Source organism: Anolis carolinensis, chromosome 1 (assembly GCF_035594765.1).
Source record: "Anolis carolinensis isolate JA03-04 chromosome 1, rAnoCar3.1.pri, whole genome shotgun sequence".
Lineage (NCBI taxonomy): Eukaryota > Metazoa > Chordata > Lepidosauria > Squamata > Dactyloidae > Anolis > Anolis carolinensis.
The window spans coordinates 368,576,067-368,602,352 of NC_085841.1; the positions used below are offsets into that span (position 1 = coordinate 368,576,067).

The 26,286-nt window shown below is 51.0% G+C and overlaps 1 protein-coding gene across 3 annotated transcripts in view; it reads right to left on the reverse strand.

Annotated features, from left to right (window-relative positions):
• lrfn5 (leucine rich repeat and fibronectin type III domain containing 5) overlaps positions 1–26,059 on the reverse strand; it is a 55,414-nt gene extending 29,355 nt beyond the window's left edge. For 2 of the 3 annotated variants that reach the window (XM_062968748.1, XM_062968746.1), the window contains exon 1: positions 25,917–26,054. The gene's annotated coding sequence lies outside the window, so the exon portion shown is untranslated. Of the gene's footprint in view, positions 1–25,916 lie in introns of all 3 variants that reach the window. The other variant, XM_062968747.1, reaches the window with a different exon arrangement.
• Between the last annotated feature and the right edge of the window lie 227 nt (positions 26,060–26,286).

Consider the following 26,286-nt stretch of genomic DNA (forward strand, 5'->3'; position numbering starts at 1 on the left):
CACCCTTTTGCTTCTTTTGCACAAGCGGCATGTTTCCCGCAAGCGGCCTCTCCATCGGTAATCCAGGCCGAGAGATAAGGCTAATCCAACCTCTCCGGGATGCGGCCGAGACACCTCCGCGCTCCTGAAGAGGATCATGCGCCACGAGCACCGAGGATGGCGCCTCTGGGCAGCATGGCTCCCGTTCTCCCTGGGAACGCTCCTCCCTCGCTCACAGAGAGAGAGAGAGAGAGAGAGAGAAAGGAAGGAGGACAGGGAACAGCAGAGGCAGCCAGGGCTCCTCAAAGGGCAGGCGCTGCGGAGAAGCGAGGAGCCAAGCAGGCAGAGATTTATGGGCACTTATTTTAATTTACTTTTTGGGCCAGGTTCAATTCATCCCGAGACATGAAAAATTAATCAAGCTAACAGAGGAGTTTTAATAAACCTGTTGGAGGGCCCGGTCAGGCCTGCCGTCAAAGGATGCCAGTCTGTCGGCAGGAACATGTCCACCTCCAGAGCCAATTAACGCCAAATTAACAGGTGAGATGCCACATCAACCACCCAGCAGCTGCTGCATGGACACCGCAGGGCCTGGACGTGGACTGGGCCTCCCACGAGACCCCACCAGTCACAATCAAGGGGGTGGGGGGTCTACCATTCATTGCACATTTTGAAATGTTATAAAGTACCACTGCTTCATAATAGGAATGCCCATTTCATTATTATTAACCTTTACATTGCGAATTATTTTTTCAGCTGCATAGAACCATAGGGCTATAAGACACCACAAGGGCCATCCAATCCAACCCCCCCCCCCAAAAGCCCTCCCAGCAGATGGCCATCCAGCCTCTATATCAGGGATCCCCAAACCAAGGCCCAGGGGCCGGATGCGGCCCTCTAAGCTCATTTACCTGGCCCCGCCCTCAATTTTATAATATAATATATTGTATATACATATAATATTGATAATAATATTATAATGTAATACAATATAACACTAATAATAATACAATATAATAATATTAATTATATATTCTATATTACATATAATATTACTAATAATATTACAGTATAGTGGTGTATTTCAATATAGTAATATATAATGCTAATATTGTGCTATGCTAATAATATAATATATTGTATGTACATATAATTTGTAAGCCACTCTGAGTCCCCTTTGGGGTGAGAAGGGTGTGATACAAATGTAAATAAATGCAGTAATTAAATAAATAGATTTTAGACTTAGGCTCGCCCAAAGTCTGAAATAACTTGAAGGCACACAACAACAACAACAACAACAACAACCCTAATTAACTTGACTATCTCATTGGCCAGAAGCAGGACTACACTTCCCATTGAAATCCTGATAAATGTATGTTGGTTAAAATTGTTTTTATTTTTAAATATTGTATTGTTCTTTCGTTGTTGTGGTTGTTGTTGTTGTTGTTGTTTTTGCATTACAAATAAGACATGTGCAGTGTGCATCGGAATTTGTTTGTATTTTTTTTTCAAATGATAATCCGGCCCCTCAACAGTCTGAAGGATTGTGGACCGGCCCTTGGCCTAAAAAGTTTGGGGACCCCTGCTCTATATAAAAACCTCCAGAAAAAGAGACTCCACTGGACTCCCAGGCAGAAGAGGATTCCTCTGTTCAACCGCTCTTACCGTCAGGAAGTTCTTACTAATGCACTACCAAATGCAGCCATGTCCAAACACGAATCAAGGAACACGAAAGGCACTGCAGACTCACTCACCCAGAGAAATCAGCCACGGCAGAGCACCCGAAGGACCAACCTGGATGCAGCATATTATCTGAGAACACAGGAATGCTAGACCGCTCTCACAACCACCATGTCAGGCTACACAGAGAAGCCATTGAAATCCACAATAAGCATGTGGACAATCTCAACAGAAAGGAGAAACCATGAAAAACAACATCTGGCTACAAGTATTAAAACAAACACCAGAATCAAGTAAATAAAGAACACCACCCAGAAAACAGGAATTCCATACAGAAAGCAATCAAGTGCCAGTTAAGACCTCCCAAACAGAGGATGCTCCCAAGCAAAAACAGCCTGGCTTTGTAGCTTCAAGGCTAGTCAATGCTAATCAATCTTGCCAACTGCAACATTCACACTTGCTTCAAACAGACAAGGATCCTTTCTCCCACCCTGGACATCATTTCAGTGGTACCTCTATGCAGATACCCTCCCTGATTGACTTTGCAAACTTCATAGCTATGCAATGCTAATTCAAGCTTGCAACATATGGTAGATATAGTCATTACTTTGTATCAATGTTAGATACTAGCCAATCTGTTCTATACACCTGGGCAGTTACTTATTTTTATACACCGGAATTAGGTCAGTACATAGTAAACACAGAAACACAAGAACTCAGGCAGACAGCAAGGAATCAAGGGCCAGCGGTGCCTCAAGGCAACAACAGCCAGGCTAACTCTATGCACATTTCCTCCCTGATTGAGTTTGCAAACTTCATGGCTATGTAATGCCAATCAAGCTTGCTAATTACAACACTGACACTTGCTTCAAACAGAAAGAGTTATTTCTCTCACCCTAGACATTCCATAGATACATACACTCCGGGTTTCTGTATGTTTTCTGGGCTGTATGGCCATGTTCCAGAAGTATTCTTTCCTGACGTTTAGCCCACATCTATGGCAGGCATCCTCAGAGGTTGTGAGGTATATAATGCAGACTGAATTGCATTGAACTGGATTATATATCTCACAACCTGTGAGGATGCCTGCCATAGATGTGGGCTAAACGTCAGGAGAGAATACTTCTGGAACATGGCCATACAGCCCGGAAAACATACAGCAACCCCGTGATCCCGGCCATGAAAGCCTTCGACAATACATACACTCCTCTTGCCTCATTTCCAACAGACCTCTGAAGAAACCTTTGATGCAGGCGAAACATCAGGAGAGAATATTACTGGAACATGGCTAGACAGCCCAAGAAACTCACAGCAGCCCAGATCTTCCTAATGTTTAGCTGGAATCTTTTCTCTTGAGGGCTGAATGCATGGCTCCGTTGTGTCCCAGTCTCTGGAGCAGAAGCAGACAAGCCTCCCCCTCTTCATATGGCATCCTTTCAAACATGTCTCCATGGCTGCCATGTCCCTCTCAGCCTCCCCTCTTCCAAAGGTCTCTCCTTCCCTTCCATCCTCTCCCCAAGATGCTGAGCCCAGAGTCGGACCCAGCATCCCCAACAACAAGGGAAAAGCACTGGGGGGAGGGATCCTAGAATCCTAGAATTTGAAGGGCCATCTAATCCAATCCAAGCCCTCGCAACAGATGGCCATCCAGCCTCTGATAAAAAAAACTTCCAGAGAAAGATTCCACTAGACTTCCCAGGAAGCAGCATGTTCTACTCTCAAACAGTTCTTACCGTCTGGAAGTTCTTTCTAATGTTAAGGTGGAATCGCTTTTCCTTCCATCTGAACCCATTACTCTGTAATGCCAACCCTTCCTCCTCCTCCTCCTCCTCCTCCTCCTCCTCCTCCTCCTCTTCTTCTTCTTCTTCTTCTTCCTCCTCCTCCTCCTCCTCTTCCTCCTCCCCATAATCTGCTGCCTGAACAAGGCCACCTCTCCCAGGAGAGCAAGGGGAGGGCACCCTCGATAGTGCAAATGGTGTGCCATGGGGCCGGGAAAGTGGATGAAGTGCAAAACAGAGTACTTTCTGGAGAACTAGGGACTTGGCATATATAGCTAGGGGGTAAACCATCTCTAATGCCTGTTAGGGATGTTGTCAAAGCAAAGAGTGTCCAGAGGAGGGTGGCCAAAGTGGCCCAAAGGCCTGGAAAATGAGCCATGGGAGATCTGGGGACGCTTGGGCATAAGAATAGAGCAGGCATGGGAAAACTGAGGCCCTCCAGGTGTTTGGACTCCAACTCCCACCATTCCTAACAGTCTCAGGCCCCTTCCTTTTCCCCCTCGGCCGCTTAAGCGGCCGAGGGGGAAAAGGAAAGGGCCTGAGACTGTTAGGAATGGTGGGAGTTGGAGTCCAAACACCTGGAGGGCCCAAGTTGGCCCATGCCTGGGACAGATGCCAGAAAGGTTGCCATGGGTAAGACTGGGGCACCTGGGTTTCAAATGGATCTGAAGGGCAGGGAAAGAGACTCTCGAAGGAAGGAGTTGCCCCAAAGAGAGAGGAACCCTTCCTCTTGAATCACTGCAGAAGCCCTATGGGGAATGCTCAGCTGCAAGAAGAGAGGGGTGAAAGGGAGTATGGAAGATCCACCTCGAAAGGGCTCAAGGGATGCTGGCTCTCTTTCTGCTGCTCTGGAGGAGAGGCAGCCCATGAACCAATGGACTCCAACTGCAGGGAAAGGGATTCCACCAAAACATGAGGGAAAGCATCTCCATAGAGGGAGAAGCCTGAGAAGAGAAGGCAGGATTCCTGCTGCCTGACTTTGGGGGGCCTTGTTCTGGAGCAGGGGTGCATGTGCCAGCACTCCCTGCACATGCAAGCGCAACACACATGACTGCCTGCACGCACCCCGCTCCATTCTCCCACCCTCCCAAGATGCATCACTCAAAGCCTCCCTTCTGAGTCGGCGGCTGAGCTCTGGGTGCAAGAGGAGCCTCCTCCTCCCCCTCCCCTCCCCTCCCCTCCCCTCCCCTCCCCTCGCCCCACCCGGCCATGAGGCAGCAGCAGGCAGATGGTGCTGCTCACGAGGAGGAAGCGCAGGCAGGAGCAGAATGGGGTGGGTGGGGGGACAACATGTATGTGCATGCCACCAACCCCCCTCCCCAAGCCCCACGCCTTCCTCTCACAGCCCTGGATCCTTCCCTGTGATGGGGATCTGGCCTTTCTCTGGTCCAAATCTGGCCCAAGAAGAGTCAGTGCGCACGGGATCAGGCCAAGTCGGTGCCTTCCTGGCACGGCTGCTTAAACAGGAAATTTGGCTCCAGAGGCAGAAGCAACCTCTGCGCCACAAAAAAGGAACAGCGGCTCCGACACATTTCAGGCCATTGGTGGTTCTACACTGGCAACAGGCAGGACAGGATGCAAACGCAAGGACCAGGCCAGGAAAAGGCTTCTTCCAAATGCATCCAGGGCCACTTTGGGGTTTTGCCACTCTCCACTTCCCCCATGGCTTCCGTTTTGGTGGCCAGCCTGGCAAGGCTCTGCTCTTTCAACAGACTGGGCATGGCTCGCCCTCCCTCTCCTTTTCTCCCCCTTTTGCTGTTTCCAAATGCCCAGCAAGGGACTCTGGCAACAACTGTAAGTCACCTTCTGTCTTACAGGGAAAATGTGGACCATTTCCACTCCCTTGGCAGCCACCTCTCCAGAAAAGTCAACATTGACACTGAAATACAACACCGCCTGAGCTCTGCGAGTGCAGCATTCTTCCGAATGAAGTAGAGAGTGTTTGAGGATTGGGACATCTGTAGGAATAGCAAGGTGCTTGGCTATAAAGCCGTTGTCCTCCCACCCTATTATATGCCTGCAAAATGTGGACTGCCTACAGGCATCACACTCAACTCCTGGAACAATTCCACCAGCGTTGCCCCAGAAAAATCCTGCAAATCTCTTGGGAAAACAGGCAGACATATGTCAGCATGCTGGAAGAAGCAAAGACCACCAGCATTGAAGCCATGCTCCTTCGCCATCATCTTCACTGGACTGAAGGCCACGTTGTCCGAATGCCCAAAGATCACCATTGTCTCCCAAAGCAGTCACTATACTCCCAACTCAAGAACAGAAAATGGAATGTTGGTGGACAGGAAAAGAGACTGAAAGATAGGATTAATGTTAACCTTCAAAATTGTGGCAGAGACACTGAGAGAGAACTGGGAAGCCCTGGCCCTTGAGCGCTCTAGCTGGAGGTCAGCTGTGACCACAGTGATGCGGAATTCGAAGAGGGTGAAAGGGAGAAAGGTGCCAAGAGGAAAGCGCATCAAGCCAACCCTGACCAGGACCGCCTTCCACCTGGAAACCGATGTCTCAGGGGGACCCAACACGCATCCTGACCCCTGGCTCTGCATCCTGACAAGAACATGCGGGTCTAGAATTGCGCTCCACAATCACCTACGTACCCACTGCCAAGACACTACACCTGGAGGACAATCGTACTTGGACAACAAGAGATCACCTAAGTAAGTGTGGGGAGATACACACAACTAATGTAGATTGGGATGGAGGAGACTTTGATCCTTTCTCACCTCAAACCTCATTGCAGCAGCGTCTACTCTACAAGCCATGCAGCCACTCAACAAAGAAAGCGTGCCTTTCTCCAGCCCTCCTTGGTCGCCATCCCAATGCTGATGCTGCTAAAAAGGTTTCCAAAGAGGCAGAGGAGGAGGAACGGGGCTTTGAGAGATTTTGCAAAAAGGAGCTTCTTCAGCAGAGTTTTTTTCAGCTGAGGTATTTCTGTACCATTGAAACTTCTCCTAATGGAAGGAACATTATGGAGTTTAGGAAAAACCCATTAACGGAAGCATCTCATTCAACGCAGGGCTAATAAAAGAGCATTGGGAAACATTACACTGAGGATCAAAAGCAGAATCACAGATTTGGAAGAGGCTTACTTCAAAGGCCATCGAGCCCAACCCCCTTCTGCCAGGCAGGAAGACACAGTCCAAGCACTCCCGACAGATGGCCATTCATTTTCTACTACCGTGTTTCCCCGAAAATAAGACAGTGTCTTATATTAATTTTTGCTCCCAAAGATGTGCTAGGTCTTACTTTCAGGTGATGTCTTATTTTTCCATGAAGAATTCACATTTATTGTTGAACAAAAAAAATGAACATTTATTATATACTGTACAGTAGTGGTCATCACAAACCAGCAGAACCAAACAAACTGTGAATCTTATCAAGAATTTCTTGTTACTACCATTATTTCCATGTACAACAATCTATGGAGCATATATTTACTGATCCTGCAAGCTCTGGTGTTCTGTTTGACGGAGATGCTTCCAAACACAAACTTTGCTGGGTCTTACTTTCGGGGGAGGCCTTATATTTAGCAATTCAGCAAAACCTCTACTAGGTCTTATTTTCTGAGGATGTCTTATTTTAGGGGAAACAGGGTAGAGTCTGTTTTACAGCAGAAAGGGGAAGCCAAGCAGAGTCAGAAACCCATTCTAGGCTTTAGGAAAGATGACTTCAGTAAACGCAAGAGAAACACTGAGCACGATCTTATGGTCAGGAATATTAAGAGAGAAGGGAATTCAGGATAGATGGGAGATTTTGAAAAGTGAAATAGTGGAGTCACCGGGTTGTTGTGTGTTTTCTGGGCTGTATGGCCATGTTCCAGAAGTATTCTCTCCTGATGTTTCACCCACATTTATGGCAGGCATCCTCAGAGGTTGTGAGGTATATATATGGGCAAAACGTCAGGAGAGAATGCTTCTGGAACATGGCCATACAGCCCGAAAAACACACAACAACCCTGTGATTCCAGCCATGAAAGCTTTTGACAAAACATTGGAGTCACAGTTTCAAACAATTCCAATGAGAAATAAAAACAGGAGGAGTCTAAAGAAACCAGAATTGATGTGAATTGAACTTTCAATTGAGCTAAGCTTTAAAAGACAGACAGCCAACAAATGACAAAAGGGAGAAATCAACAAAGAGAGATTCCAACGAATAACAAGCATATGTCGGGGAAAGGTCCAAAAGGCTAAAGCACAGAATGGGCTCAGGCTTGTGAAAGAGATTTATGACAACAAAAGGGGCTTTTTATTTTGTCTGTAGCAAAAGGAAGAACAAGAAATGGGAGGACTGCTGTGTACAGAGGATGGCAAAATGCTCACAAGGGACTGAGAAAAGGCTTAGCTGCTCCACAACTTCTTTGCCTCAGTCCCCTTTCTCCCAAAAGATAAACAGCGCTCAATTGAGGAGGATGTAGCAAAGGACGCAGTTGTGGAAATGCAGCACAGAATAGGTAAAGAGGCAGCACAGGAATATCTGGCTAATCTAAATGGATTCAAAAGTCCAGGGAGAGATGGACTTCCTCCAAAAGTATTGAAAGAACTAGAAGAAGTTATTCAGAACCACTAGCAATCCTCTGATGGTGTGTTCCTGAATGGCAGAATGGGGATGGACTGGATGGCCCTCGGGGCCTCTTCCAACCTTTCATAAGGGATTGACTGCTTTATGAAAGGCGCCTGAGGAGCCGGGGGGGAGGGGTCTGGTCACAGCACTGCTCGGCCTCTCCCCCCTCACCTGCCTGCAAATGGCTGCATAACCAAGTGTGCACTTGCATGCACAATGGCGTCACCACACGCTCAACTCCACGTCCACAGCCCTAATCAGAATACAGACATTTTGCACCAGATAAAAATGTGCATCCTTTCCAGCAAGGGAGCTCTTGCTCTGGGTGGTCCTTCATCTCCCTGAGGGGTTCTGGCCCAAGGCTGCTCACGGACAGGAAGCCTTCGAGCCCAGTCTGGGGGAAAGGGCCACCCTGGGGGGCTCCGGGGCAGAGGAGAGAGGCAGCATCCCTCTGGGCAGCAATGGCAACCCCTGGGAGGGGCCCACAGTGCCCATGGGGCACCCAACCCAAGTCGCAGGAAGGCCTCCCTTAGAGATAGGCTCCAAAGGGGGTGGGGCAGGCGGGGGGGGATTGGAATCCGGGGGCTCAGAGGGAGTTTCATTGCAATGCCACCTCCTGCACGCACACACACACACACACACACACACATTATGGCTTGTCATCCTAGTCTCTGCTCCCTTCCCAAAGAGGGAGCCAGAAGGGGACCCCAGGGGCCATCCAGCCCAACCCAATACTGCCTGAGCATGAGGCCACGGAGAAAGCACTCCCGGGAGGCAGGCGCCCCACTTTCAACTTCCCAGGAAGTCCATCCATCAAAGAGACATCTTCCCTCTCTCTGTACCTCTGTGACATTCAGCCTGGATTTAACTGCGGCATCGTGAGGCCATGGAGGTGGAGATCCCAGTCTTTCAAGAGGTTGCGCGCATTTACTTTGCCTCGTTTCTTCCAAAGGTCCACTGTCTGTCTATCTATCTGTCTACTGCACTGGAAGCGATGGGAAAGTAAAAACCACTGACGACCTACTTCCTCCTTGAGAAAAAGTGGGGCGCAATGCCTTCAAAATGCTGGGATCCATGTGGCATAGTGTAGATGTCCATTGCATGGAAAACAGCTTTGAGTCTTGTTCATACAATCCTAGAGTTGGAAGAGACCTCATGGGCCATCCAGTCCAACCCCATTCTGCCAAGAAGCAGGAAAATCAAAGCACCCCCGACAGATGACCATAACTCCTGGGGCTGAGGCACATGAGGCCCAGGCCACATGTGCAGCTCTGGGGCCAAGAGGGCCCTGCCGCTCACATTTGCATCATGAGACATTTGGGAGGTGGGACCCAGCGTAAACACTACGTTCATTTATGTTTCATATACACTGTACAAACGCAGCCTGAAATATGCTAAACAGCACGACTCCATACGCTGAATTATGAATGAAGCATTTTCTGCTTCTGAAGAGTACGTTTCTCCATTTTCAAAATCCCCGGAATGCTGCCTCCCTTACCTGGGTGTTTAAGAGCCAGACCTCCAACTCCTGACTTAAGAGAGTCTTTAGCCAAATGCCCAAGCTGACATTTTGGGGGCCCCAAAGGGTTGCATGGTGTTCCTGCTGCCTTTCCTCTCCAGCCTGCTTTTCTTCCCACAGAAAACAGCTGGACTTGGTCTCAGGTGGGAAGGGCCCTTGGGACCCTTGGACCCTCCTTCCCCAAAAGAGGGGAGCCAGGAAGGAGCTGTCCAGCCTTCATGGAAACATTGGGCGGGCAGGAAGCATTGCCTGCGCTGCTTCCGCCTCCAAACAAGTCCCAAAGGCAAAGAGAAAGACACAAGGACCAGACACACAAAGACGGCCCTCCCAGCCACACACACACACACACACACACAACTCTCTTCAAGACACAGCCTACAATAGGAAAGGGGGCCTGTTTTGGGTGGGAACCAGCTCCAATTCCAAGCCCCCCAAAGAGACACACACATACTGTGGTCGTACAGCAGACATTTGCTCGACAACAATGCCACTTGGTGTTAAATACTGACACACATGCCACACTTTTATCCAATCATTTTTTTCATATGGGAAGCAAATTCGTGGTGAGAACTGGTCATCCTGAGGTGGCTCTCTGGCCCCAGGGCAACAGGAAGGAAGAAGGAAGGAGAGACACTGACTTCCATCAAACTGAGCCCATCTTATTCCTAAATTCAGCCAGAATTACAGAGTTGGAGGGGACCACAAGGGCCATCTAGACCAACCCCTGGGCAAGCGCATCCCGGTCCCTTTGGCCCAAAGGGAAGGCCAGCTGGGTCGGGCACGGCATGCATGCACAGGGGCTCAGGTGCCCAGGAGCATGCCTTTACAAGCCATCCACCCCAGTCTTGGACCAGAGTTTTCCAAGCTGTGTGCCATGACATGTTAGTGTGTCACTGCAATGTGTGGGTGTGTCGCGCAAACGCAGCACGAAACCTCTGAGTCTGTGAAATAAGCAATAAATGATCTATTTTTAGAAAATATAAATGAAAAGCTTTCATGAGATAGGTTGTGTCCCCATACATTCAATTATTACAATTTAGGTATGTATCCGTATCTCTTAGAAGGGAGTGGTTTAACCCAGACATGGGCAAACTTCAGCCCTCCCTCCAGGTGTTTTGGACATCAATTCCCACAATTCCTAACAGCCTAACGGAAATGGGAATTGCAGTCCAAAACACCTGGAGGGAAGGCCCAAGTTTGCCCATGCCTGGTTTAACTTCTGGTCTGCTAGCAAAACTGAATTACTGTGTTGCAAAATGATGCCTGTCTAAAAATTGTGTCGCTGACATGAAACGACTGGAAAGCTCTGGTTTAGACTGTAACAAGGTTGTCCTCTGCTCCTTAGTGTTGGTCTGGAGGGGGGGCGTGAAGGCTCAGCTGGGAGTCCCACCATCTCAGCCTCCCCCTCCTCCTCCTGCTCCTCTGATTGGGCCTCTCCTGCAGGGCAGAAGGGGGTTGGACTAGATGGCCCATGTGGTCTCTTCCAACTCTATGATTCTATGGATTCATCCCACTAGAGCATGGAACTGCTCAGCCAGACAAGCCCTGGGCCTCACTAAACTACAAACCCCAGAATTCTGCAGGAGACAGAAACCAGATTTAAAGTGAATTCAGGCTCTAATCATGTGATGAGGCTGTTAGACTCTTCTGCTGCTGAAGCTGAAGCTGAATCCTGCCGGATCCTTCGCAACACCTGAGGCACAATGGGCTTTCCCTGGGCCCACAATGAAAAGAACACAGTGGCCTCAGGACTTATACATTTTGACTGATAAATTAATGATTTAAATAATAATAATAACAATAATAATAAAAAATAAAACATGTATAAGTAAATTAGGAGCCCCGGTGGCACAGTGCATTAAAGCACTGAGCTGCTGAACTTGCAGACCGAAAGGTGCCGGGTTCAATCCCGGGAGCGGAATGAGCACCCGCTGTTAGCCCCAGCTCCTGCCAACCTAGCAGTTCGAAAACATGCCAATGTGAGTAGATCAATAGGTACCGCTCCAGCGGAAAGGTAACGGCGCTCCATGCAGTCATGCCGGCCACATGACCTTGGAGGTGTCTACGGACAACGCTGGCTTTTCGGCTTAGAAATGGAGATGAGCACCAACTCCCAGTCAGTCACGACTGGACTTAACGTCAGGGGAAACCTTTACCTTTACTTTACCTATAAATAGATTAAAGGTGTGTAGTAGAGGGATATGTAGTAAAGTTGTAATGGAAAAGTGAAAAACTGATAAGAAATATGCTTTAAAATGTTCTTGATTTTTTAAATGTCAGATTGTACACAATATGATATGTCTTAAGATATTGTAAAATAAGGAAAGAATGTATACTGGTGCATTTTGATTGATAAATTAATTTAAAAATGTAAAAAAAAAAAGGACAACTGAAGGGAAAAGAGATTGGGAAAATAGACAAAGGTCTGGCATGTGCTGTGCAACAGAACAGAAATGAGAGACCAAAAAGAGAGGAGAGTTCAAGCCTAGGGAAAAGTTCACTCTAGTAACACCGCAGGTGCAAGAAGGAAAACCACTTCCGAGACAACACTGATAAGAGAGATGCCAGAAGGGAAGAGAAAAGATGAGGCAAAGTTCAGAGAAAAAAACTTGTGTGCGCACGCTCCAAGTATGCTCAGAGTTTGGCCTTAAAGCTAAGCAACTCTCAGCTGTGTGTGTGGCACTTTTCATACCCAGCAGAGAGTTTTGTCCAAATACATGTATTGAATGATCTCCTTGGCTTCCAGAGTCTGGTTGGATAAGAGACCCTGAAGGGGTTTTTGGGCTACTTGGAAATGGGGGACACGGCAGCAAGTCCCAACATAACAACCGTGGGGGGGGGGGGAACGAATGTGTGGGGAGGCTTCACTGGGAGCTGGTTGTGGGCCCACCGGCCACGAAGTCCTGGGGTGGGAGGGAATGAATCAGACGGCTGCTTCATAAATAAATGGGGCGGGAGCGTGGAGGCAGGATGAATCAAGGCTTGGCCGTCCCTCTCTGGCAAAAATAGCTTTACTCCTCCCTCCCTCCCTCCCCCCCCCCATCAGATGCTTTCTCAGAAAATGCCTGGAGGTGGAAGAAGAAGACATCCTCCCTTTCTGCCCACATCAAGAGTGCAAAGCCTTCCCCACGAGTGTGTGTTTGTGCACAGAGTGAGGCCAAAGTCACCAGGAAGAGGCCACAGACCGAAAGAGCTCCTTCAAACTAGGGGGCAAAATCCACTCTAGTTCTACCCGACATCCGCCAATACATTGAAAAACAAATCAATGGCCCACGGATCAGAAAGGCTCAGTATACATTCCAATCCCCAGGAAAGATCGCTTTGCAAATATGCACTGCATAATGGAGCTCACCGAAGAATTTCAGGAGAGAATCAGCCTGCAATTTATAATTACAGCAAAGCCTTTGATTGCGTAGATCATGAAAAGCCATGGATGTCTCTTACGGAAATTGCTCTGCCACCATTTCACTGCTCTGACGCATAGCCTGGACGCAGGACAGAACGGGAAGAAAAGGACGGGTTTCCAGCCGGCAAAGAAGGCCAAGCAAAGATGCGTTTGATCACCCTGTGGGTCCCACTTGGATGCGGAACATGTCATACGTCAAGCAGGAGGAGATACAGAGGAAGGAGTCCACTGCAGGGAGGACCATCAATAATTCAAAATATACATCCTCCTACCAGCAGAAAACAGCAAACACTTGGAATGCTCGTCAGAAAAAATTGAAGGCAGAAAGTGCAAAAGTAGGTTTACAGCTGAGCAATGTGATTGTGTGCCTTCAAGGCATTTCCGGCATATGCCACCCCTGAGTTTCCTTAGAGAGATGTGCTGCCTTTGCCTCCCTCTGCGGCTGAGAGAGTGTGCCCTGCCTGAGGCCACCCAGTGGGCTTCCATGGCCAATTAAAGGGGGTTCGGACCCCGGCCTCCAGAGTCCAGCCCCCAAACCAGTACATTGTGCTGAACACGAAGGAAACACCGTTTGCAGAGCTTTGAGGGAACACCCGGCATCCTTCCCTGCCAGCTCCACCTCCCTCCTGTGAGTAGAGCTCCCTTCCTTTTAACTCATCTGCTCTTAGGCCTACTCCATGAATATGTAAATGTGAAAGCCATTAGTAACTTCTTCTAGGTTTGCAACCTGAACCTGCTGGTGTTGTCCATTTTGAGTCTGTTTCAGTTCAGGGAAGTAACGGAGATGGAGGCAGGCTCCTCTCTGAGACTCTGACAAAAGAAGGCCCATCCCTAACAATTGTAGTGTTTCTGTTTTCTCTGGGAAATTCTAATTCCCAGTAGTATATATTCAAAGGAGAAAGTGGAGGCATTGGAATACTCCCAAGTTTTCCCATCCCTTGGCTCAGTCTATCATCAGAATGAGTCAAGGAATCAGAGGAAGAAGAGGAGGAGGACTTGGAAGAGCGGCCAGGGAGGAACTGGCCAAGGTCCTGAAACATGAGTGAATCCTAAAGTTAGAACGGCCCAACCTGGAGAGTGATTAAAGTGGATAGGAAGAAAGCCAAGTCCTTTGAAATGTGGGGCTGAAGGGGAGATCTATGGATGCCATGGGTGACCAGAAAGACCACGTCATGGGTCCAGAGGAAAGGAAGCCTGGACTTCCCTGGGAAGGCCAGATGGCCAACCTGACGCTGTTGTGGGTCTCACTGAAAAGGGCAATGATGCTTGGAAAGACACAAGGCAGCAGGAAGTGAGGAAGATTCCATTCCAGGTGTATGGACTCAACCAGGGAAGCCAAGTGTGCAAGACCTGACTGAGCAGGGCAGCTAAGGAACGGAGGGCTTGGAGGTCCCTCCTTGGTGGGACGCCAGGAGTCAGTCAACCTGACGGCAGTTGAGAAGAACAATCCCCATAGGAAAAGTCCAGGACTTCCTTCCTGAGGTCTGAGGGCCTCCCCACAAAGGCAGAACCTCCCTCACAGCATCCCAATGCAATGGCAAGGGCAAAGCACCTCCCACCAACACACACGGAACGCCTCACAAATGACAGAAATGGGAGTTCCAGCCAAGGCTTAAGAAGAACATCAGAGAAGCCTCCTTCTCTTGGGTTCCTCCTCAGGCCACCCGTCTCAGGGCTTCAGGGGCAGGTTTCCTGGCATTAGACTAGATAGCCTTGGCAAGTTCCTTCCAGCCCTGCAAGTCCAAGCGGCCCTTCCTTCTCTCCTCCTGATTGGTCAGGCTCTTTCTGGACAACCACCACCACCACCACCCCACACACACAGACACATACACAGGGAAAGAGAGGCCAGGATCAAGGGGCAGAAAGGCCAAGAGGGATGCTGCTGGAAGTGCCCTGGGGCCCCTCAGGAGAAAAGTAAGGTGTTAATCATTCCATTAGCCTACCAATTAGCCATCTAATTAGGGGGAGGCAGAGAGGGGAGCGAGATGAAATGGCTCCAGAAGGCTCCAGTTAGGAACTGCTGGGAGTGACCTGAGTCGGAGGACAAGGCAGAGGCCCAGCGTGGACCCAGGGCAGGAGGGCTCTTGAACCCAGAGCAGCTGGAGCAAGGCCCAGGGAAGCCAAGGCAGGGCTGTGCTCCTGGCCCTGGAGAAGACTCTTAGACGAGGCAGTTTGGCACAAAGTGTGCATTTGGGAAACATAGGAGGGTTCAATTGTGGATTCCTTTAAGGCAGGAAGGGCTTGGGTTGGATGGCCATGGTGGTCTCTTCCCAATCTATGATTCTGTGAAATTGTCTACATGCAGGGCCATTGTATGCAGATGTGAGCTGCAGACTGATGGGGGCTTATGTCAGGGTGAGCATTGCACACAGGTGTGCACACATGACGGGGCGTGTGCATTGCACCCATCTCCCTCGGCCACGTCTCCTGGCTCCCTCTGCATGTCGTGCCCGCCCCACTTTGCTCCGCTCCCCAAATGCTCCCCTCCCATCTCTCCATATTCTGGGGGGGGGGGGGGTCCTCACCTCCTTTTTGGCTGACCCCCTCCCGCAGTGTGCTTTGGGCACATATGCAAATGCAAACTCTCACACAAACACACTTGGTGTCAAACTGCATACTAAAAACCCAATCCAAACACAGAGGTTTTTATTCCCTGACTTTTACCAGATTGCTTGCCCTTAACAGTTCTCTGCTTGCCTTTGACACAGATTCCAAGCCACACTCGAGTCAATCCTTCCAGGTGCTGAGGATCAGCTCACAATCATCTGGTGTGACTCCTTTACTTTTTATTGATGCTTTGATGTTCACACATTGACTCTCAGTCGTGAAAAAAGCCACGCTCCCCAAGCCCACAAAGAGCAGCGGGTGGGTCTCCTTTTGAGGTCCCTTGCCGGCTCTTGTTCAACAAGGAAACCCCACCCTTGCCTGGTCCGCCCTCCCCCCCATTCTCCATCCTGGATCTGCACCATCCGCTCCCCACATGGACACCATTGCCCCCTGAGCATGGGCAGAGTGCCGCTTTCTAGAGCTGAGGCCCTGTTGCCGCTGTGTCTCCTCCCCCGGCCTCTCCGCCGCCGTAAGAAGGAGAGCGGCAGAGATTGCGTAGGAAGATTGCTTCAGGGATGAAGAATGGATTGCAAGGAGCCTATCGCCAAAAACATTAGGATCATCAATAAAACATTCTTTAAACACACCAGAAAACAGAAAGGGAAAGGCGTGTGCGGACGTGACGCCTCCCGTCCCTCTCGGCGGCTGCAGGGGCAGGAAGGACGCGCATGAGGCGCACGGCCTGAACGTATTTGGGGGGCACAAGGGGACGGGGCAAAAGGGGCCTCAGAGACCAGAGGGAGACACCGAGGGGCAGGAGGGACCCACCGGAGAACCCCCATCAGCCCCTTCAGTCCATGAACAGACCCCCTCCCCCCCCCACACACACACACACCCCTCCTGCCCTCTGGTTCCGCCTCTCTAGAAAGTGGCCAGCCAGGCTCACACTCACCTTGCAAAAAGGGGGCCAAAGGGGTCCAAGGCCAGCTGGCAGGACACCAAAGGGAACAGGGAAGGAAGCAGGTGTTTGCTCAGAATCAGAGAATCCCAGGGTTGGAAGAGGCCCCCAAAGGCCATCTAGTCCAGCTCCCTTCTGACACCATCTCAGCCCTCATGAGGGAATCATACAATCTCATACTTGGCACAGACTTCAAGGGCCATCCAACCCAATTCCATTTCTGCCAGGCAGGAATGCACAGACAAAGCCCTCCTGGCAAAGGCCCATCCAGCCTCCGCTTCAAAACCTCCAGATGAAACTCCACCAGACTACGGAGAAGCACATTCCACTGCCAAACAACTCTAACTGTCACAAAGGTCTTCTAAACATTTCTGTGGCACCTCTTTCCCTGCAGCTTGGGCCCATTGCTACATTGTGTCCTAGGTTCTGCAGCCCCCTCCTCACTGTGACATCCTCCCAGGCCTTTAAACAAGGCCCCTCCTCCCAGCCTTCTCTCCTCCAAGCTAAACATCCTCTGTTCCCTCAGCCACACCCCAGAAGATTTTTGGCTTCCAGGCCTTTGACCCTTTTGGTGGCCCTTCTCTGGACACTTTCCATCTCGTCCATCTCCTTCTTGAACTGCTTTGCCCAGAACTGGACACAGGGCTGTTATTCCAGGTGAGAAGGTCTGGCCAAAGCAGAAGAGACCTCCCTCGATCTGGAGGCTAGACTCCAACTAGTGCAGCCTAGAAACATGGAAGCATGCATGTGTGCACATGTGCAGGAGATCACCCAGATGCTACGTAACTGTGTGCATGAAGCTTCTGGAAAGTAAATCTCATTCAAATACCCGATGGGATTGGAGGGGATTTGCCTCATTAGATAGAGGCGCCATTTTTGACCCAGAGGAGGCTCCTTTTGGCAACAGTTTCGGACCCAGAACCGTCCAAAGAGGAACAAAAACATAGCAATCCTGCTGCTGCCAATTCCTGATGATACCCAAAAAAAAATGAGGCAAATGAAAGTCTCAACCCCAACCATGAAAAGCCCACTTTTGGTGAAAAGGTAGAAAGGCAGCCGGAGGAGGAGAAGGGAGCTCTGAGGGGTGGCATAAGGGGGGGATGGGGAAGGCACAAACACACCGCCACAAATGGGGACATGAGAGCCAGGTTTAAATGTTCGAAAGGAAGGCTCATTGAGGACGGGGCAAGTTTGGTTTCCTCTGTCTTGGGGGCAATGGCACCCGCCTATACACAAATGGCAGGAAAGAAGATTCCACCTGAATATGAGAAAGACCTTCCTGGTGATAAGAGCTATTTGACAGAGGACAGTTTTAAACAGAGGTTGGATGTGTATCTATTGCATGTTCCTTCCTGGCAGAAGGGGGTTGGACTGGATGGCCTCTGGGGTTCCCTTCCAACTCTAGGATTCTATAAAATTCTCAGAGAAATGAGGAGATCTCCAACATCTTGCTTTGTCCCTGGAGAAGTGTAGTGAAGGGAACTCCTGTTGAAGACTTGGCCTCAAACAAGGGAGCAGAACGGTTGGGAGGAGACGATCCAGGAGGGACCAGAGAAGGGCCTTCTTTATGCAACATCACAGCAGGCTCAACTCGCTAATACCTGCTAACCGGCCACAACAAAAAGGCAAGCGGGATCAATACCTATTTCACTCTGGGTTTTTCCCCAAAAAGCAAGGATTGTGTGCTTCCATTCAGTGGGGGAGACCTTGAAGGGATGGCAGAAGGAGATTGACAGGAAGAGGGCTGTCAGTGAGAGGACTCGCCCCCAAAGGGCTTGATGCCCTCCTCTCTGAACCACTTGCCATCAGAGGAGCAGAGAAAGGCAAGCCCTGCCCAGCTCTCCAAAAGTGCAAGAAGAGCATCCTGGAAACCACGGGCTCAAGGCCAGGAAAAGTATTAGAACGGCTGATCCCAGAATCTGCCTGCAAACATCTCTAAGACAAGGCAGGGATTGATCGGGGGAGCCACCACGGGCCTGCGGTGAACAAACCCTGCCAGATTAATCTCATCTCTTTCTTTTCTTAATCAGGCCGCAATCTCAGTAGTAGATGGAGGAAGTGCTGCAGATGTAATTTATCTGGATTTCAGCAAAGCGTTTGATAAAGCCCCCGTGACATTTTGATTGGCAAACGGATTGAATGTGGAGTAGATGGAGAGACCATCAGATGGACCCCTAATTGGCTGGGAGAAGCGTACTCAAGATCCATCATCAAAGGCTGCTCTTCAGGCTGGAAGGAGGCTCCAGAAGACCTCTCTCTGGCCTAGAACTCATCCGGTCCAATGTTTTGACCAAAGTTTGAAGATGACACCGAACTGGGAGGGGGAGGGGACAGTCTGGAGAATGCTGATGAAGCTAGATAATTAATCAAATTCGATAGAAACACGCAAGGCAGAGGGTTGGGCTGGATGGCCCTCGTGATCCCTTCCCATTCAGATGCCATGAAGTGCAAAATCCTCCATTTAAGCCACACACAAAACAAATCCACATATATGGGGTGGGGGATGCCTGGCTCAGCAGTACTACACAGGAGAGGGACCTTGGGATTATTCTTGATCCTAAACTGAACTTCAGCCAACAGTGTGGTGCTGCAGCAAAGAAGATGCATGCAACTCTAGCTTGTATGAGTAGAGCCAAAGTGCCCATGAAGCCCCTTCTATTCTGTGCTGGGGAGACATCGTTTGGAGTCTTGAGTTCAGTACTGACCCCCTAATTACAAGAAGGATGGAGACAGGTTGGAGCAGAATCAGAGAAGGACCAGAAGGACGAGATGAGGGATGGAGGACAAGACTTGGGTGGAAAAGCTGGCGGAGCTGAGCTTGAGCTTGTTCCGTTTGGTGAAGAAAGATTCAGGGGGGGCATGACCATCCTCTTTACATCCCTCAAGAAAGTTACAGGGGTGCAGCTTTTGAGTGAATTTTAGACTTGACTAACTAGATTAACCAGAGGGTTGGACTAGATGGCCTCTGGGAAACCCCTTCCAACTCTGTCTTATTGCATGGCCAGAAGGTACAGTGATGGCCTCCAATGGGGCTCATCTGGAAGGAAAATTAGAAGAACCCATGGGGAAAGTGGGGCGACGAATGGCTGCCAGCAATGGCCCTCCCTCAAGGCACAGGCCTCGGGCTTCTGGCTCTGCTCCCTTCCTGCAAACCTGAGTTATATTCAACCATAAGGCGGAAGTGAAAACACAAAATGTGTTACAAGATATTGAGACTGGTGTAAAATATGAATGCCATTTCTGTGCTGGACTCTGGAGATCAATGCTGGCGTCTCCACAAAGACACACCCACCCCGCAGGGTTGTTTTGAGTACATTTGGTGGGCTCAGCTTTGGCAGATGTAATTACTCCCAGGTCTGATTAATACGGTATCTCTAGGAAGGCCTGGAGCCCCAGTGCAATCTCCCTTCTCAGAAAGCGATCACAGGGTTCTGTTGGAGACCTTAGAGAGACGCCTGTCTTGGACTCCTTCGCTCTCCCAGCAGAAGATGGACACAGAGTCAAAATGGAGGGCCAGGGGCATCTGCAGTCTGACACAGCTTCAACTTCCATGGCTCTCAGCTATGGAATCCTGGGAGTTGTGGTTTAGTGAGGCCCCAGCACTCCACGGCGGAGAAGGATAAAGACCTTGCAAAACTACCACTCCCAGGATTCCATAGCATTGAGCCATGGAAGATAAGGGGGGGGGGGGAGGAGCAAATCCTGTTCGTTTCACAGTATAGATACATCCCAAGAGGTATTATCTCCAAATTTAAAAAAATGTTTTTCATTCCCTTTTTTTCTGTTGCAAAGCCCTGTGTCTTAATTCCAGAAAACGTGTAGGGCACCGAGGAGAGCCACGCTTGCCACCTGAGGAAGGGAAGGCACGGCAGAAGTGTAAAATACCAAATAATGAGGCAAACGAGTATTTTTCTCTGAGAGCTCAACAGGGGGAAATGTATGATGCCACACCTGACAATCAACATGGAATGCACAGAACTGGGAGTGATGAGACACGGCTGGAAGGGGATCTAGGAGTCTTAGGCGGCCACAGCCTGAACATGAGCCAGGAGTGTGAAGCAGCCGCTAAAAAGACCATTAGGATTCGGGGCTGCATCAATACGAATATAATATCTACACGGAGGTAAGTCGTCATCCCACTCTCTTCTGCTTTGGCCAGGGCTCAACTGGAATCAGAATGTGATATGTACAGTTCTGGGTGCAGCAGGTCAAGAAGAAGATGGAAAAGCTAGGAGGTGTCCCAAGAAGGGCCCCCAAAATGGCCGAAGGTTTGGAAACTATGGATCCCTCTGAGGAGTGAGTGGCTTAGGAAGTGTTTAGCCTGCGGAAGAGGCAACTGAGAGAAAGAAACATGAGCACCAAGTGCAAATATTGGGAAGGATGTCCCATTCTAGATGGGGTCAATTGGTTTCTGCTGCTCCAGAGACTGAGACACAATGGAGCCACAAAGGCAGGAAAAGAGATGGCACCTCAAGATTAAGAAGAAGTTCCTACCACTCAAAGGTGTTCCACAGGGAAACCAATGGGAGAGCGGTGGACACAGGTCTGGTGGGCATCTTTCAGGCCAGCTCCAGAGCGGTCTCTTTTCCTGTGTATCCAAATGGGCTTGGATGACACTGACTGTACTATGATTGCACTTTTCCAGCATGGCTGAAGGGGGTGGACTAGGTGGTCCACGTGGCCTCTTCCAACTCTATGACTTTATGGTTCTATCATTCCACATGGCCAACCTGAACATCCATCTGGAATATTCTGTGGCTCCAAGACAAGTTCTTTCACCCCAAAGCAACCTGAGGATTTCCATGCAATGCCACTTGCAAATGCAGGCCAGTGCCCTCAAAACAAGGCTGTGAAACTCTACAGCTCCAATAAAGAACCGACACACGTTAGTAGCCTGAATGTCAGGTTTGTAATAGAATGCAAACAGGTACAAGAGATGTTCAATGTGTTGTCGAAGGCTTTCATGGCTGGGATCACAGGGTTGTTGTATGTCTTTCGGGCCACACAGCCTGAAAGACATACAACAACCCTGCTTCTTAGCAGGGGGTTGGACTGGATGGCCCATGTGGTCTCTTCCAACTCTACTATTCTATGATTCTATGATTCTATGAACCCAGGTACAAGAGACTTTGCTTTCTTACTGTATCTTTTAAGCATGATAGTTCAGTCACTAATGAGGTTTGAACAACACTGTTACAGAATAGTAACTCGGGCAAGGGCCTCTGTCTTCTCTTTTGGGGAGGAAGGGGCACGGTCCCAGTTCCCTCCATTTCCCTTTCAGTGGAAAAGTGACACTCAAAATGCCAAGAGATACTTCCTTTCCATTGTCAGAGCAATTGCACAGGATTTGTCAGCGCAGTCATGAGTGAATCAATCTGTTTACTCTTCCGTGCCCTTTTCACCTTCTAATCCCTCCAGAAGCCCCCAACCAACCAACCAACCAGTCCAGCCCTGGGTCAAGAGGCGCCCATTTAGATCTCCAAAACATCTCTTGTCCATTCACAATAGAGAGAGACTGGGGGGAGGGTGCCAGGCAAACCATCCTCAGCCCCTGGCCCTCAACTGCAAGGCCGTCTGCCCAACCTCATTCTGCCCAACAAGAAGACCAATCCAAGCCCTCCCGACAGAGAGCCATCCAGCTTCTGCTTAAAAACATGACTCCACCGGATTCACTGGATAATCCGCCCTAAGTCCCCTTGGGGAGAGAGGGCGGAATACCAATAAATTATTATTATTATTATTATTATTATTGACACAACAACATTGTATGACACAGCAAACAAGATAGATATGCCAGATTTCATATCACAAAATCACAAGTCGAACATTTCCCAAGCATCTAGGACTGTGTGATGTACTATTATTATTATTTTATGACACAGCAAACAAGATAGATATGCTGGATTATTATTATTTTATTATGACACAGCAAACAAGATAGACATGCTGGATTATTATTATTATTATTATTATTATTATTATTATTATTATTATTATTAATTGCATGACTGCAGCATCGTCCATTGCCAAACAGAAGCCCAAGTAACACAAAATGCAGCCCTTGGGTGACTGGAGTGAGATCTGCCAGCCAATAGGTTTCTGGGGTGACCCCAAGGCGCTGGTGTGGCCCCCCTCTGCCTTCCCCTTTCCCCACTCGAAGCCCAAACACCCTGAGAACAAGCCCCTCGAAGGAGCGCCTCAAGCAATACACCAGCCATGGCCTGAGTGCAGGGCCTCCTCTGCAGCAGCAACCACAGAGCTAGATCCAAGCTTCCCTGGGGGGTCTTTCTGCCCCAGCCTGTTTTGCTCCTTCTTGAGGCTCTAAGCTCCGCTGGGTTCCTCGCCTGAGAGGCTGCCCTGGGACCCCTGGACACAAAGGCCTGATAAACAGCAACAACAATGCCTGGCCAGTCTGGGCCTTGCCCAGGGGGAGGGGCAGGTCCAGCCTAAGACTGTCCTCCTCACAAGACCCCAGGGACACTGCAGAGGAATCCCACAAACTTCTGTTGGGGGGGGGGGGGGAGAGAGAGAAAGAAGGGGTGGCTCAGGCAGCCCCAGGCCCCCCCTCTCCCCTTCCATATACCTCCAGTGCCCATGGAGTGGGGGGGGGGGGCTATCCCCAATGGGCCCTGCCAGGCACATTCATGAATGCCCAGCCCTAACTGAGTGATGGATTGCACTCTGTGCTTGACCCCCAGCCCTGGCCCCAGAGTTCTGTCTTTGCACAAGTCCAGACCCAACCCTTTTTAAGTCTGATCATGCCCACCATATTCCTGGTTATTGGTTGTGGAGATTTGTTTGTGATACATTTTAATGACGTTTTTATACCCTGCTGTTTTTAATTGTTTAATTAGATTGTTATACGTTTTTTACATTTTTAACTGTGTTTTCATTTGGGAAACTGTTGTTGCTCTGGGCTTGATCCCACATGTAAGCCCCCCCCCCCCAAGTCCCTACAGTGAGATGGTGGCAGGGTCTAAAGATAAAGTAAAAGGTAAAGGTAAAGGTTTCCCCTGACGTTAAGTCCAGTCATGTCTGACTCTGGGGGTTGGTGCTCATCTCCATTTTGAAACCGAAGAGCCGGCATTGTCCGTAGACACCTCCAAGGTCATGTGGCCACTGGCATGACTGCATGGAGGACTGTTACCTTCCCGCCAGAGCAGTACCTATTGATCTACTCACATTTGGCATGTTTTTGAACTGCTAGGTTGGCAGGAGCTGGAGCTAACAGCGGGCGCTCACTCCGCTCTTGAGATTTGAACCTGGGACCTTTTGGTCTGTAAGTTCAGCAGCTCAGTGCTTTAACACACTTCGCCACCGGGGCTCAAAGATAAAGTAGTTATTGTTAATGTTGTTGTTGTGATTATTATTATTATTATTCAAAGCAGACTCAACAGATGTCCACCCAGCCTCTGAATCCAAACTTCCCAAGAAGAAGACTTCACTCCCTAGTCCCTCTGCCCACCCCCACAGCCTCCACAAGGGCGCTCAGAGGTGAGGGGCTCCTGTGTTGGACATCTCAGCGGCTTGGGAAACCATCCACAAACATTAAGGCACATCTGTTTCCTTGGACGCTTTCAAACAGAGGCTGGATGGCCACCTGTCAGGGCTACTTTGATGGTGCTTTTCCTGCATGGCAGTTTGGGGTTGGACTAGATGGCCCACGTGGTCTCTTCCAACTCTGTTATTCCATGATTCTCTGCCAGGTGAGGGTACCCCCCAAAGGACCGCTTTCCAGGGCTGGCCCCAAAAGGAGGCCTTGCTGCCAATGTAAAGGAGAGGCTGTAACCACAAGCGCCCATCCGCTGCCCCTCTGCGCTGGGAGTCAAAGGCAGGTGCCCTCTGCCCCCGCCCCCCCCCCCCCCGCCCCATCAGGCACTGCCCCACTTCCTCTCCCCACCTCTCTCTCTCTGAGAGTGCAACCCCAACCCCCCCCCCCCCCACCACCACCACCACCACCACCCTCAGCCAAACCCCGTCTTCTCTCTTTCTCAGACCCGCTCTAGGCAAACCCCGCTTCCCAAAGCAAGAAATGCACAGATGTATTCCTGCTACATGAGGAATATGCAAGCGGGAGGAAGAGGTGGGGAGGGCTGCACAAAGGGGGACGTGTGTCTCCTGCCATCGCCTCCTGCCTCCCCCCCTCCTCCCCCCCCCCCATCATTGCAAATGTTTGGAGGAGGAAGGCGCCTGTTCTGCTTGGGAGCAGCATCTATTTCAGGCTCAAGGGCAACAGAGGAGGGAAAAGGAGAAAGAAGGAAGGAAGGGAGGAAGGCAGGCAGGGAGGGGGGGGGGGAAGAGCCACAGAAGAGACCCAAAGAGCACCACGGCCCCCTCCTCACTCCAAGGATGCCCCCCTCAGGCATCAGGGGCGATCCCTCCCCCCCCCCAATGTCAGGCAGAGGAGGTGAGCCCCCCCCCCCTCAGAGGGAGCGGAGATGGCCGGAGGGGCCCTTCATTCCAGCCTCACCCCCCAGACCCCCGCCACCCCCTCCCTCCCAGCACTGCCCCCCTGCTCTGGAACACACACACACACACACACACACACCCAAGACTCCCCCAAAGAAGACAATGGGGAAGGAGAGAAGGAGGGCAAGGCAAGAGACCCCCCCCCCCCGCCCTGTGACTTGACTTGATTTTAGTAATTGTTTGGATATTGCTGCTGACTTTTGATTTTAATGCATATGCTTATTTTTACTGTATGTATGTATGTATGTATGTCCGTGGCATGAGACTGCTGCCCCTCTGGGTCCGCCCTGGGACCCCCCCTTGGGGTGGAGGGGAAGTGGGCTCCGCAAACCAACCAGCCAAGCCTCGACCACAGCCCCGCGAGGCAGGACGGGGGGGGGGGAACACCGGCTCTTCGGCCCCTAACATGAAGGGTGGGGGGAAGGGGGGAGGAGGCGGCGCTTGGGGTGAAGGGCGTGGAGGCCTACCCCGCCCCCTAGAAGACCCCTCCCTCCCTCCCTCCCTCCCAGACACCTTTGAAAACGGAAGAGCGCCCTCCGGATGGAAAAGCGAGCAAGAAACTGGAGGGAGGGGGGCAATCTCCCCACTCCCACTTGGCACCCAGGCACGCGCCGCCGCCTCCCCCCCCCATCTTGAGTCAGACCCCCCCCCCCGGTGCTGATGGGGGAGGGGGAGAGGGGCTGCGGGCGGGGCCTTCCCTTCAGGGGTGGGGGAGGGGGAGGGTGGAGGATCCCCGCCCCCACCCAGCCCAAGCCTCCACCTCGGCGCCCCCCCCCTCCGGGCGGCCTTGGAGCGCCCCCTTCGGCCGGAGACGGAATAAAGACGGAGAAAGGGAGGGAGGGAGGGGCGCTGGGAGCCCCCTCCCCGGGGGTGAATGCTTCTCTCTCTCTCTCTCTCTCTCTCTCTCTCTCTCTCTCCGTGCTGCCCCTCCCTCCCCCCCTGGTCAGGCCTCTCTCCGGAACGGGGACGGGTCTGCAATGCGGGGAGGGGGAGGGGCGGGGGTCTCACCTGCCTCCTCCGGGGAAGCCTCCTCCTCCTCCTCCTCCTCCTTCCTCCTCCTGGTCCTCTTCCTCGGGGGGCGTCGGGCCTCCGGGCTGGCTCTCCTCCGGGCGGTTCTCCGGGCGGCGAGCGGCTCCTCCTCACAGCGGCCCGTGAGCAGCGCGGGGGCCCCAGCCGCATCCTAGGGGCGCGGGGCGGCAGAGGCGGGCGGGGAGAAGAAGCCGGCCGAGGGGGCGAGGGCGGGGGCCGGGCCGGGGGCGCGGGCGGGCTCCCTCGTCTCCGCGGCCGCCGTGCCCCGCTCCCCTCCCGCGCGGGTGCTGATGCCGCCTCCGCGCCGCCGCCGCCGCCCCGCCTCCGCCGCCCCCCATCCAGAAGGAGC